Source organism: Echinops telfairi, unplaced genomic scaffold, assembly GCF_000313985.2.
Source record: "Echinops telfairi isolate 266 unplaced genomic scaffold, ASM31398v2 ScPeMD7_443;HRSCAF=831, whole genome shotgun sequence".
Classification (NCBI taxonomy): Eukaryota; Metazoa; Chordata; class Mammalia; order Afrosoricida; family Tenrecidae; genus Echinops; species Echinops telfairi.
Window position 1 is genome coordinate 25,004,506 of NW_022104341.1, and position 11,522 is coordinate 25,016,027.

The window sequence follows — 11,522 nt, forward strand, 5'->3', positions numbered from 1 at the left end:
ATATTGATGTTGTCAAGGATTGCTTTTTACTTGGATCCCCAATCAATCCTCATAAAAGCATTAATCAAGAAAACAAAGGGTGGCACGTGTGTCTCCGAGGTGGCATGTCATTGGAGGTCGCCCTCTTGAACTTGTGTTACATGTGTTCCTATTTTTCGATATATGAAACCCAGCACTGATGAACCTGGAGAGGCAGCAAGTAGAATAAGGGTTTCGAAGAGGGGGTTATAGTGGCGGGGGTGGAGGGCGGTGTGTGAAGGGGAGATGATGTCAGGGAGTCCATATAGAAAAAGAGTGTTTGCAAACTGATGGTGATAGCAATTGTACAATTCTCTTTGATGCGATTGAACTATGGAATGATATAATAGTTATAGTAAATAATTTTTTAAAAACATTAAAAAAAGAAAGCAAAGGATGCATTGCATCGGGCAAATCTGCTGCACAAGACCCGTTTAAAGTGTTACAGAGCAAAGGTGTCACTTTGAGGACTAAGGTGGCCCTGGCACAAACCATGATATCTTCGACGGCCTTGTCTGCCTGCTGTGGGCCACGCATCAGGAAGCCCTAAGGAGAACCGCTGCATTTCAGTGATAGTACTGGTGCGACTTTTGAAAGTCCATGAACTGCCAGAAGGACAAACACAGCTGTCTCGGAGGAAGGATGGCCAGAATGCCAGAAGCAAAGGGGGCGAGACCTTGCCTCCTGTACTTTGGACAAGTGATCCGCAAAGACCAGGAAAATAACACCACAGGCGGCAGAGGGTCAGCTAACCCCCTCAGCGGGTGGACTGGCACAGTGGCTACCATGAGGGGCTCAAACCTAACAATCGTGAGGGTGGTGCAGACCTGGGCTGTTGTCTTCCCTTGTCTGATTCAGAGCCAATTTGACAATCCCTAACAACAACAAGTAGGCTTTCCGCATGTATTTTTGAAAATAATGTCTTATTGAGTTTATCGTGCAAGTTTCCACAGAAATTCTTCAGTGACATTAATTGTACTCCTCAAACCTAATGTGTCAGCATCTTGTCTGTTCGCTCTGGGCCCCTTGGCTTCTTCTCTTTGATTTTGAGTCACCATGGAGCTCTCAGTCTCACACTGACAGTGCTCAGGCAGGGCACCAATCTCCAGGGTCATAGGTTTGATTTCGTGTGCCGCTCTGCTATTTTGCTAAAATGTGATCGCAGGGCACAAGGTCGGCCCTAAGTTCAAATAGTGTGTCAGGATGTTATTCCCCCGGACTCCTCTGTTCTCCATTTGTCTGCCTTTAGAAAATAAAATAAAATAAAAATTTGAAAAGAGCTCCATGTTTTTCCTTTCTACCCAGGTGACATAAATATTCAGCCAGTGGATGAAGCATTTGGCTGCTAACCAAAAGGTCAGTGGTTTGAATCCACCAGCCACTCCACAGTACAAAGATGAAGCAGGCTGCTGCTGTGAGGATTTATAGCCTCAGAAACCTTATAGAGCAGTCTGACTCCTATGGGGTCCTAGTAGTCAGAATCAACTCCATGAGAGTGGGTTTGTTTCTTGGCTTTGGGTATAAATATTTCTATCTGTTGCCACCTACGTATGCATCTGTGTCTACCCATATATCAATTTGCCCATCCAGATGTGTTCAAATGCTGTTATTACTTTTGCTATAGTGTGCTAACTGTATCCACACTTGGTGCCTGTTTTCCCACCATGAAAAGCGATTGGTCTCTAGCATATAAAGCACACTGTGCCCACCCCCCTGCCTAGTAACCACAAATGAAATTGGTTTCTCTATAGTCACCGATGCTTGTCTTCTTATAAACGAGAGATCACACAACATTTGTCCTTATGTGTTATGTCTCACACCTTCATCCTGGTCCTTTGTGGTTGTGTATTGTTCCATTGTGTGTATACTACAATTTGCTTATCCAGTCCTCTGTTGACAGACACTGGTTGTCTCCATGCATTTGTTGTTACTAGCCCAGCACGTAACCCACTATGCCATAAAGGCCCTATTTGCACTTAGTTATTGTTGTGAGTCAAGAAGCAATGAACAGAGGTGCGTATATCTATGTTCATGCCATGATTTTTATGTATAGGAATGGGATTGCTGGATCATAGGGTACTTCTCTTTGCATATTTCTTTAAATCATTTTATTAGGGGCCCATACAACTCTTATCGCAATCCATACACCCATCAATTGTGTAAAGCACATTTGTACGTTCATTGCCCTTGCCATTTGCAGATTTTTGGGAAAGCCCAGTCTGTCTCGTGTAGGGGGTGTATTATTTTCTGTCTTACCAGTGGTGGATAAGGATCCCAATCTTCCCTCTCCTCACCAACGTTTGTTGTTATTTGCTTGTTTTTGATCAGTGCCATTTTAGTAGAGGTGAGAGAATAGCTCCTTGTAGTTTTGCTTTGTATCTCTCTATTCAGTTTTTCTGTTTCATTGACTGTGCAAAGGCATTCAATTGTGTGGGTCTCAACAAATTATAGATAACATTGCCAAGAATAAAAATTCTATAGTGTTTAATTATGCGCATGCAGAACCTATACAAAGACCAAGAAGCAGCCGCCCAAACAAGGGATAGTAAATGGTTTAAAGTCAAAGAGGTGTGTATCAAGATTGTATTGTTTCACTATGCTTATTAAATCTGCATCAACACGTAAGCCAAAGAGTTGGGCTGTATGAAAAAGAATGTGGCATCAGGATTGGAGAAAGACTTATTAAGAATCCGTGAAGTGCAGATGACACAACCTTGCTCGCTAAAAACAAGTGAAGAGAATTTGAAACTTACTGAGGAAGCTGGATTATAACCTTCCGTATGGACGACATCTCAACACAAAGAAAACAAAATCCCCTAAATAGACCAACAAGCAACATCATGATAAACGGCGAAGATAGAAGTTGTCAAAGATTTTATTTTCCTTGCATCTATGAACAATGCTCATGTAAGTAGGAGTGGAGAAAGCAAACAATGTCTGCTTTGGACAAATCTGCTGCAGAGAACTTCCTTGAAGTGTTCAAAGGCAAAGGACCAAGGGTCACCTGCCCTGTTTTCAATGGCCTCCTGGGCATGTGAAAGCTGGATCCTGAAAAAGGATGGACACAATGGAATGATGGTGTTGCCAGAGAAGAATGACTTTGCCAGGATCTCCAGATAAGGAACCAACCTGTGTTTGAAAATACACAAACAGAAGGCTTTCTGGAAGGGCAAATAGATAGATTTTGTCTCGAGTACTTTAGATTTGTTATCAGGCAGGAACGTCTTGAAGGAGGACATCGTGATTATGTTATCAGACTGCAAGGGGTTCAGGAGAGCCTGTTCCCACAGCCCAAAACAGAGACCAGGTTGATTTTAAAATCTCTGCGTTTATTCCCGTGAGCACGTGCAGAAAGAAAACTACCAGGTTTCTCTTCTGAGCTGTTCCAGAATTCTGTCCTGATCCCACAAGTCAATATACAGGAAACAGATTTTTTACAATGATTATAGGAAGCGATGAGCAGGTTTTTTACAATGTCACAAAACACAATTGGTACTCTAAAAAAGAAGATTTTTGTAATGATCAGCAGGAAATTATCTCTACCTACGTTTCTGCAGGGTCTGGTAGATCACCAGCCCCTAAAGCTTCATGTGCTCTTGACCTGCCTAGGCAGCTGTACCACAAGACGCTGTTAACTGTAGGATCGGCAGTTCAAACCCACAGACAAAATAAGGCTGTCTGCTCCTGTACAGAGCTCCAGTCTTGGAAACCCTATAATAGGTTTTAGCGGTTGGAATTGACCAAAGACAGTGGGTATTCATTTATTTATAGTCTCACAAGAACGGGTCCCTGGTAGTACAGTGGATTACATGTTGGGCTACTGACCCCAAGACTGGCAGCTCAAACCTACAGGAGAACTGTTCCTTGACACCCAGAGGCAGGAATAGGACACCAGCCTGCAAGGGCAGCAAAACTCGGTCACTTAAGATGCAGGAAGGCGCTCTCCACTGCGCTCCTTCCCTGGAACTCTAAAGCGAGTGTGTGGAGTTGTGTCATTTGTACTCAGAAACAGAAATGCAAAGGATTTGAGAGCTGCAGCTTTTAGCTTCTCAGGTGCTATGCTATAGGAGGCCGACCTGGAAGGCACTGGGGGAAAGAGTGCCCATTTAACATCGCTGCCATATGGCACATTGGCAACTAATGTCACATGAGATTCTCCTGGCTGTGAGGTGTGTGGTCTGAATCCACTGGCAAAGCATCCACTCAGGAGATGTACAGCTGCCGGTGGTGCACAGTGCAATCCTGCAGAACGGGAGCCACTGGGGGTGCTACAGAAAGAGGATCCAAGAGAGAGGATTCCACAAAGCTGGTGCAGTTTTTATTAAAGCAAGTCTAAATCAGGGGTTAAGGAGCCCTAGTGGAACTGTGGGTTAGGTGCTAGGCTGTTAACCACAAGGTCAGAGGTTCAAACCCACCAACCGCTCTGAGGGTGAGGGATGAGGCTGTCTGCGCCCATAGAGACGTGCAGTCTCAGAAATCAGATTTAGGGTCACTATGAGTAGACATGGCAGTGGGTTCGCTAAATCAGCCCTTGTCCGCCTTCCAGTGTCGTACAAGACTATCAATAGGACATAAAATAGCGTGTTAAGGCCAAAATCTTTCAGGAGAATTAGGAATGTCTGTGTGTGTGCGTGTGTTAATGAGAGTGGAAACAAGTCACTGCGGTAACATGAGAGAAGTGCTTATGATACAACACTTATTTTTACAAGATGCAGATGTATGTCTCATAAAATAGAATCTTATTAGCAATCCAGGAATAATGAAGTAGCACTTACCAAATTGGCAGAAACTGAAAAGAATGATAGCATGCAGTGCTACCGGAGGAAATGAGTGGTCTTGGGTAATTTAGGTTTGAGTGTAAATTGGTTCAGCAATAGCTATTAAAGTAGAAAATGTGCATCTATGTCAGGATAACAATTCTGCCTTTAGGTATTTAATTGGGGGGAATATACCTTCAAGTATAAAGAAATGAGTTTGAATAAATTCCATTGTTTATTCCAGTCAAAACTTGAAAAGTATGTATTCCCATTGACATGCCATCAAATAAATGATAGTATACCCGTATAATAAAATACTAGGTGGTTTTTAACAAGTAAACATCAATGTACTTCCCGGGAAAACAGTTCATAAGATATGATTAAATTTTAAATCAGTTGTATAACAATAATATATTCACATTTATATCAAACAGACACACACACACAAACACATGCCCAACTAATAATTTTTAGCATTCACTTGATGCTACGCACTATTCCAAGGAGCTCTGGTGGCATAGTGGGTTACACATTGAGCTGCTAACCACAAGGTCAGCAGTTCAAATCCACCAGCAGTTCCAGAGGAGGAAGCAGAGGCTGTCTGCTACTACAAAGCTGTACAGCCTCAGAAACCCACAGGGGCAGTTCTGTCTTGTCACACAGAGTCAGAATGGGCCCCGTGGCAGTGAGTTTGATGTACTATTTTAAGAGATGTCTAGGTTTTAACTTATTTAATTCTCATACCACTGCTATGAGAAAAGTATTATCATTGTCCGCTTTTTATAGATAAGAAAACTGGTGCTTTCAAAATAAAACATTAACTAACTTGGCCAAGATCAAGTGGTCACTAAGTAGTGGAACTGAAATTTGAGCCTAGGTAGTCTGGCTCCAGAGTCTACATGTTTATAGGGAAGTGATGGAATTAGAGATCAAACCTGTTTCTGAATGATGCCCAAACTCGGCGTTTCACTTAATCCTCATTTTAAGATGGATCGCTGGATTTTCCAGAAAATGAGTGGTGGTCACTTTCTAGAGTGAGATATTTGAAGTTCACTTGTTCTAGAACCTTCCGTCAAGCGGTCTGGTACCATGAGAATAAGTCTTAGCTGCTTTTGAAAGTGAGTCCGATACGGGCACCTCCAAGCCATTTAATGCAATTGCCAATCTCTACAGCCTCATCTACCCTGAAACCAAAAAAAAAGAGCCAGTGGCCTGTTACCAGTGACATCTGCTCAGATCAGGCCCACAGTAAACACATCATGTGGAATAGACCTCAAGTTTTGAAAAAGCCCAAACTTACTGGGCTGATTGAGACTAGCAGATGCCCCAAACTGACAACAAACTGGCTCAAAGAATGAAGACTACAGCCTGTGCGTTCTTTGTGCTTCTGAAAAATCATCCACTCGCGCCAACTCATTTTCAGAACTAGTTTCGTTTCGAGGTCCACCACTTCCCTATAACCCTATGGATTCAGGACCCAGACTGCCGGGGTTTGAATCTAAGGTCCCCCACTTAATGGCCATTTGACCTTGACCAAGTTACTTAACGTTCTGCCCATTTTAAACGGTCCGCAAAAAAAGAAAAGAAAAATGAGGAGCTGATTCCAGGAGCCCAAGCGGAAAGCAAGTGTTTTGAGAATGACGAGGGCAATGAATGTATAAGTGTGCTTCACACAATTGACGTATGTATGGATTGTGATAAGAGTTGTATGAACCCCAATAAAATGATTTAAAATAAATAAAATAAAATGGTCCACATCCTGCTTTCTTTCTTTTTTTGTTTTTTGTTTTGTTTTATTAGGAGCTCAAACAACTCCTACCACCCTGCTTGCTTGCTTTCAAAGAGTTTTCTGCTTCCCCGTCCTTTGACTTGATAGTTCAGCTGGCCAAGCGAACGTGAGGGCAGGTATAGGGAACGGGAAAAAGAAGTTGCCCAGTGTCCCTTTTCTTCTCCTCCACTCCTGCTGCAGCAAGTTTGCCAGCGGCTCAGAGAGGGTGACAGATCCAGAAGGCTGTGCTGTCAGAGAATAAGCACTAGGTACATGATTCATCCCATCTCCGGAAGGAATCATCATCAGAAACAACACATTCATTCAGCAAATATTTATTGAGTACCATGTGCCAGGAACACTGTATATAAACAAGTAGATCACTTCCTTGTGTAGCCCCTTAAGTATCGGAATTTTCTAAGTAACAGAAAATTATCGTAATGTGATGTCAGGTAGCTGCCAACACCTCAAAGCTGGATGCCATAGGTACAGAGCAGACCGTGCGAGGAGTCCGTTGGATTGCCTGTGTCTTGATCACTGTGGAAAGATAACATTAAAAGACCAATTGACGTGTTCGGGCTCCCCAACTCTTCTCTGGACCTAATTTCTCCCTTTCTTGGGCTACATTTTTTGGTTTTGTTTTAACTCCATCACGGTGAAGCCTGTGTGATTCCCATCACATGGCTGGGTAGGACGCTGTAAGCATAGTGTGTGGAAACAGCAACAATCCGAGAAGGATTTGTTGGCACCGCTCCCCTGCATGGGTTCTACAGATGCCAGAAACATAAGAGTAACTCACAGGAGAGTACCTCCTGGCAAGAGGTAATTGGGAAAGAACTTACTCCAGCAGCACTTATTTTTATATGGTTACTTTAAAACTATAATGTGTTAGGCCAGGTTGACTAGAGAAATAAATCCAGCGGCACTTGTGTATGTGTTAGAGCTTACTCTTTATATCAGGAAGTAGTTATATATCAGAAAAACATCCCAGCCCCATCCAGATCAAGTTCATAAGTCCAATACAAGTCCATAAGTCTGAGACCAGTCCATAAGTCCCTCTGCAGACTCACGCAGCCACAAGCAATGATGCAAAATGCAGAAAGATCACAGGCTGGTGGATGAAAAGTGTTGTGGATCCAACGACAGTGGAAGCATCCCCGGGGCTCACGAAGGTCTTTGCTATGGCGTCAACAGGAAAGTGAAGGAGGAGAGAGAGAGTGGCCTACCTCCTCCGGCCACTGAGCTCAGGGGCACCTCCAAAGGAGGCCATCAAGCTGCAACCTGATTGACAGGCTAAACTCCACCCATATCTTCCTACGGGCGCCACGTTGGCACAAAAAACTAACTATCACGCATATCTTTTTAGTAACCACATCCTGCTGCAGTGAGTTCTTTGTATCAGGTGTTGATGCAGTTGATGCAAAAGTTTTAATGCAGCACCACAGGAGTTTGGATGCAGCAACAGAAACTTCTACTGGTTCTCTGATGTTCTAGAACCCTAAGCAAGTTAATTCTAGTCACCCCAGGCAGGAGGAAATTAATCAGAGAACTTCCGACCTGCGACCAATTGAAGCAGAGGCTCAGGTAGTTGATCAAGATGAGAAACCTAAGGAAAGGATTGGTCGGTTTGCCCTCCCGCTGCGTTTAAAATGAGCCATCTCTGAAGCAGGAAGGGGGAATTTGACTACTACCAAGACAGAGGCACCAAGGGTGACACATTTCTTGTGCCTGAGATCCCATGCTGAACTTCTTCCATCTGGAGACAGAGCGGTGACCCCAGAGGGAGGGGTGGAGGACCGCCGCAGCAGAGGGCCAGCTGTGGCAAAACCCAGAGCATGAGACAGAGCTGTGAGCTTCCCAGTCCGTTGAGCAAGAAAAGCTGAATACCTTCAGGAAAAAGGCTCACTTGCAGAGTGGGATGAATTTAGATCAATTGAGGCGCTAGGTTTACTAATCCAGGAAGCTAGTGCTAAGTGTCTTTGGGCTGAGACGTGGGGCAGAATATCATGCCTTGGGATGGGGTGGCATTTATCAGCAGCACTAAAAGAGCGTTGTAACACTTGCCCGAGCAAAGACGAGGCCAAGGCACCATAAAGGCTAAGGGACTGAAGACATTCCTATAGGCAAGGTTGAGAACAGGCACTCCTGGCAAGAACTGAATCCTGAGCATTTCTGATCGTGACGTGTAACCTGTTAGCTTTCCTAATAAACCTCATAACTGTGAGTATTTCCTGTGAGTTCTGCGTGGCCATTGTCATGCATTGTTGAACCCAGCAGAGAAGGAGAGAGTGGCGCGGGAGGAAGAGTTGGTGTAAGAATGGCCAAAGTAGGGAAGAAGATGGGAGCGTGTCTGAGCCCTGACTTGTTGGAATCAGTCGTTGGCTGATGTTGAGTTTGATTCCCCTTCCCCCTTGTGTGAAGCCAGTGGAGGTCAGATGCCACCTCCGTGACATTCCTACAGTGACTCTTTGTATTTACCCAGTATTTACAGAAGAATTTAAAACCGTGTAAAGACAAAATTCACTCTATTCCCAAAGATCAAAATATAGTCAATAGTACTTGTCATTCAAAATAACTGGACATAACCAATTTCTTTGATTTTCCACTTCTTGTTTTTGTCACCAAATGAATTTAGATGATGTAAGTTTCCTTCCTCAAACTACGGTGTCACGGCAAGGGTATCATTAACCAGGCCCAAACCCAAAGCCATTGAGTCAATGCTGACTCGTTGCAAGCCTACAACACAGAGTAGAAATGCCCCTTTTGGGTTCCAACAACTTTAAATCTTCACAAGAGAAGGCAGCTTCATCATTCTCCTGAGGAACAGTTGATGGAATCAGGCTACTGGCTTTATAGTTAGCAGCCAGAAATATAACCCACTAGGCCACCAGGGCTCCCTGTCATTATCTAAAGCACAGAGTAAATTAAAGCTGTACGGGCATAAAATGCATATAAATCAAGCACAAACACATTCAAGAATTACAACTACCTCAATCATTTATATTTTATGTGTCATCGAGTACATTGTAGTAGTATGGAAGAGTAAGAAATTTGAAGTTAAAAATGTAGGTGTTTGATTGAGGTCCTAACACTTACACTAACTGAAATTATGGAAATGTTGCTTAACTTGTCTGATCCTCGGTTTCTTCATCCATAAAATAAAGGTAAAAAGTCACCCATGCCATAGAGTTGCTGTGAAGAGTAAGTTTTCATAAGTAAATAAAAAAACAAAAAAACACACATGAGACTAGCTATGAATTCAGGAGATGAACTTATTTATCAATATTGTGTGCAATGGATTATAAGAGGAAGGGTAGAAACTGGTGATAGCAGCTCTCACTTACTGAGTATTTACTATGAGCCAACTACTGTACTAAGGGCTTTTTGTGCATATACTTTCATTAACTCTTCATACCAATCCAATGTGATAAATACTATGTTGCACAGAGTGATGGGTACTTGCCATTTTTGCAGATCAAAAATGGCCAATCACCAACAATTTTATATGATTCCAACTATCATTTGCCCAGTTTGGAGAAAGTGAAACACAAAGTTATTAAGTGGCTTGTCTAAGCTAAAATAGCCAGTTAAGTAAGCATATCATACAGGTGGGTTAGTCTGCGTCGACTAGAGAAACAAATCCAGGAGACTCATATGTGTGGGAAAAACTTTATATCAATGAAAAATTATATATTAAGAAAACATCCCAGCCCAGTCCAGATCAAGTTCACAAGTGTGATATTAACCCATTTGTCTGATACCAGTCTATAAATTCCTCGTCAGACTCATGCAATACATGCAATGACGCCGAATACAGGGGCATCACAGGCCAGTGGTGGTAGAAGCATCTCAGTGCTGGCATGGGTCTCCACATGGCTCCTCCAGCTCCAGGGCTCTGGCTGCCATCAGCATGGCTCCATCTGGCTTGTCAACAAGAAGGTGAAGCAAAGAGAGTGTGTGTCCCGCCCCCAAGGAAGAAGACAGGAGTTCCCAGAATCCTCAGGAGAAGGCCATGCCCACACAGAGGCATGATTGGCTATGACCTGATTGACAGGCTAGACTCCACCCCTTCTCTTAATTGACAGGAGATTCTGTAACTGCCACATGAGCACAGCAATCAAGAAACCAAACAACATATTGCACTGGCCAAATCTGCAGATCTCTTCCAAGTGTGGAAGAATGAAGATGTCAGCTCACATGTGTGTTGAAGTTGGGCAATGAATAAGGAAGACTGATGCTTTTGAATTATGGTATTGGGGAAGAATATTCAAAAAGAAGAAAAAGCAAACTAGTCTCTGAAAAAGTATATCCAGAATGCTCCTTAGACGTAAGGATAGCGAGATTTGTCCCATACGTTGGTCATATGAGATACCACCAGTCCCTGGAAAACGGCATCATGCTTAGTACAGTTTGAGGCTGGTGCAGAATGGGGCAATGTTTCTTTCTGTTGTATTTATGGCTGGGGAGTGTTTATTTCTTTTGTTCTTAGGGCTGGGTAGTCTTTAGCTCTGTTGGATGTAGAGTATGTGACAGTCAGAACCTATTCCCCAGCATCTGAAAACAACATAACTAAGTTGTCAAATGCTTGTTTTATCCCAGGACAAAAGCTTCCGGGGTAAACATTAAGTCTTACACTTTGACCTCATACGTGGTCCAGCACAAAGTGCAAATCAATAAACATTTAATTAATGTGCTTTTAAGATTATTATTATTATTTTTTAATTTCACCTTTGAAGAAAGTCCTTGAGGAAGGAAGCTAACTAGAAGGTAGCAAAGCAAGGGAGAAGGAAGTGAGCACTTGTGTTTAACCCCTGCCTTGAAAAGCAGCGTTTGCCAGTATTTGCAAGTCCGGGTCGACCCTTCCACTGTCTTTTTAAAGAGGTGCGGAACAAAACCACCGGCGTGACTGCCCATTGGCTGAGAGGCGAGACCGCGAGCGCGAGTTGACGGAACTGGGTGGAAGTTGCGTCGGCCGGCGC

At 43.3% G+C, this 11,522-nt stretch overlaps 1 protein-coding gene across 1 annotated transcript in view; it reads left to right on the forward strand.

The window, feature by feature from the left end:
• The window catches only part of GCLM (glutamate-cysteine ligase modifier subunit), an 81,228-nt gene that overhangs the window by 43,969 nt on the left and 25,737 nt on the right, over positions 1-11,522 (forward strand). The window lies entirely within an intron of this gene.